Source organism: Pygoscelis adeliae, unplaced genomic scaffold (assembly GCF_000699105.1).
Source record: "Pygoscelis adeliae isolate BGI_AS28 unplaced genomic scaffold, ASM69910v1 Scaffold59, whole genome shotgun sequence".
Classification (NCBI taxonomy): Eukaryota; Metazoa; Chordata; class Aves; order Sphenisciformes; family Spheniscidae; genus Pygoscelis; species Pygoscelis adeliae.
The window spans coordinates 1,510,694-1,514,429 of NW_008825565.1; positions in this window are offsets into that span (position 1 = coordinate 1,510,694).

Below are 3,736 nucleotides of genomic sequence, written 5' to 3' on the forward strand. Positions count from 1 at the left end.
AGAGGGAGAGGGAGAGGGAGAGGGAGAGGGAGAGGGAGAGGGTTACCCCAAGCTGGTCTATCCTAGCAACTTAGCACCAGTAAAAATTATCATAGAACTTCCCCTTATGAGCTTTTACACAAAGCAGATGATCTCAAGCATCAGAGTAACTAGTAGCACAATTACAACTTGATCATACATGGTATATCTCCTGAACAAAGAGTATGTATAATATGCCTTCAGCACATCATTGACTTGGTTTGCTTTTCTTTGGGATCTGTATTTAGCCCAACACAAGTATGGACAGCTCTCCCTGCATGCAGTTATGCATACATCACGAAGAAGAAAGAAACAGAAGAAAGCCCCTTTCTCAGCACCACCAGAAATACCTCATCCTAACTGCCTTTCCCATTGCATTTCAGCTCCCATCAAAAAATTTTACTTTTTACATTTATTTGAGTACGATCATCTGGTGTAAGAAGTCACTTCCCCACTTTTGCTCATTTTTATGGACAATTACTGGTTACTTTGTAGTACGGCCATTTAAAATAACGACTGAACTTGGGTTTTGCCATCCCTGGGAGGTGCATCCTCTTAGCGTTGACTACACTGGCTGTGTTTTGACACTTGGCAAGGAAGATGATTCCTACCAACCAACTTTGTCACCTAACTTTAAAGGTCTTTCCAGCAGAAGCTCAACTTAAGGGGCCCAACTCCATTGATTTACAGGCACCTAAGAAAACTAATTCCTTCCCTTTCTTGATGCCCCATATAACTTAAGGCATCTAACATTACTTAGTTTTCATTCTTCTCTCCCCAATTTTAAGACCTGAACAATACTGATGCCCACATTTCTATATGCATAAGTACGCTCAGGATCTAGTTTTACGTTGTTTGTATTTCAGCCTCTGCCTTTCCCATGACTTCAAAACTCCCGCCTACATGTCTTCCATCTGTGGATTCAAGTTTCAAGAACATGAGGCTCATCAACAAAATACTACTCAAGCCTGAACCTGCAAGCACTCAAGTGCAGCAGCAGTTTTCTGCATAGAGATGGAAGTCCTCCGAGTGCAGTAGAACTACTCGGGTGTGTAAAGTTACTTATGCGCTTAAGCACTTTAGGATCTGTCCTTAATTTTTAAAGCAAGTTTTCTGCCAAAATGGCAAGGAGTTTCACAACAATCAGCAGTTCTTGGGAGATTTCCTCTTCTTGTTCTAAATCTTATAAGAACAGCTGTTCTGGAGAAAACTTGGCCATATCTGAATGTCCAGACAGGCTCCAAAACCACAGGTGCAGGCTCCAAGCCAGGGATGCATATGTAAGTCTTCCTGAAATGCAATGGTATTCAGGTTTTCTCCCTTCTCTAACTACAAAACCACCACAGAAGGCACAGTGCTGAATAATGAAGCTTCAGCAATGGACATGTATTTGCTGCTCACGTTGCAGACAACACTATTAATGAAATTCAAGGTTGAGACAGTTAAGCAAGACTTTTTGCACTGTTCCCACTACTAACTAGCCCTGTTGTATTAAGCTTAGAGAGGCTTTTTTTTTTTTTTTTTTAATATTGCAGGTCAGTAGGGAAACCAGAAAAACTAGATCATGTAGTGTATGGGCAGGGTTCTCGGCGGGCAGAGGGCTACCTTGCTAAATTGCTAGAAAAGGCATTTGTTCAAAGCATGATTACAGTATTACACATGCTGTAATCAGCAAACGCTGGCTGTAACAGCCCCGAGAGTAATTCCTATTGAAGCCTTTGTTCTTTGTAAGCTTTACCACTAGATGTGAAGCAGACACTGCACTGACTAACATTATGAGAATTCGTAAGACCTACTCAGTTTTCTCAGTTAAAAAAACTTGGCTTAAAGAGAGAGATATTCTCACCTACAGTCATAGTAATTCCTGTACCATTTTCCAGCATACCTGTCTTCTATCTTCTCCAGCAGAAAACTTGCTATTAGTCAACCTTTCAACAAGCCAGACATTTTTTCCTGCCATCTACCACTGAGAACAGATCTAGATGGAGTTCTGGAATTTGCTCATATTAATTTCACAAAAAGCATATGAATTTGTTCATATTACCCTCCTGATGTATCAGGAGACTTGAAACCACATATTAAGCTACTTATTTGAATCTTGTGCCACAAACACCTTCTCCAGAAGTCATCACAAATGTACGTCAACAGTCATGATCTAGGAAGTGGGAAAGGTGAAACAGTCTTAGATACTAAAGTTTACATTATGAAATTATTGGCTTTGTGGCTAAATGATTCATTTAACAGGTTTTTGCTCAGTCAGCTCAAGACCAAATTTGCACTGGGGGGTGATCTATATACATTTATTATATTGCTAAAGCCTCTCAACCACGTTCAATACACCAAACGTCACCAACTGTGTTTTATTAGAGGCTAAAAAGACAGTCTATTTCACGCAATATGACTCAATTCCAAACAACTGTAAATAAGACAAAGTCTTAGTTTGAAATAACTGTTTAAAAAAAAATCAACTGTTTATGCAAAACTTCACAGACTATCGGATTTGGGCTGTAGGAGGAAAAAACTCCAATTGGTCAGAATAATACATTAAAAATACTCTCTAACTCGTATTCCAACAGCTACAGATCATTCACTCCTACATACAAACCATTCTGAACTTACAGGTAGCACAAACTCCGGTATTACATCAGGGCTATCTTCATGGTAAGAGAAGCGATTCCTGGAATTTTGCAGCTCATAAGGTGCAGAACTTAAAGTGGTCTCTGATGCTCGAACACCCACTTTAAATTCCTCACCTGCTCTTTGCCTGTTACAGGACTTCAGTAGCCTCTAGGAGACAACTTTGGTAAGGATCAACAGAAACTCGAGTAAAACCTACGACAGCTTTTCATGCTCATAATTGCACTTCGTCCCCTTTAAGGTGCAAGTTGAACTGCATACCAAACTGTACTCAAAACAATTAAAAGTCAAGAGAAACCAAGTCCTAAACTCTCTAGAGCTAACGGGTTGCAACAAAAGCTCAGGGTTCATGGATTGCTACAGCAGCAGCATCAGTAAATGCATTTACTGATACATCTATCCCTCGATATCCCCCAGTCAGCGCTGGCTGGCAACGGACAGCAGCTTTGCTATGAATATTGCTGGATTTGTCATATGTAATTGCAGTGGGTTTCTCCTGTCAGCTTGTGGGTGGGAGTCAGAGAGGGGACCCTATGACCAATTAATTTAAAAGATGTTCAAATAGCCAAACCATTCATCGTGGTCATCACCCACAACAAAGTCCCAAGTCAACTTTCAATCGGTATTTTCTTGGCTCACAGTTTCATTCCTCTGCTTCACAGAGGCAGCGCTAATGGTGAAGAAGAGTACAACCCGCACAGCGTGGGAGTAGCTCAGATACCGTGCTACTTAAACATGGCAAGGGGCCTGAGACGGGAACGCAGGCTAAAACTGACTTGCTTTCTAAAGGGTAAAGGTTCCTCAGGAGGTGTAGGTGTGTGTTTGTAACGAAGCCTTCACTATAAAACTGACGTGGACTTGAGAGCTCAGGAAGAACTATAGAAGCAAGTTAGAAAGCAAATGCCTTAAAAGTAAAGAAAGCAGCTTTGTTTTCCTCTCCTTGCTCAATAGGAGAAACCTAATTTGGTATCCTGACACAGCCACCAACTATTTTGTACGTAGCAAAAGCATTACATAAAGGATGAACCTGATGGAAATGAATGATACGGAAGATTATGTAATTTTTAAGCTTTACGGCTAG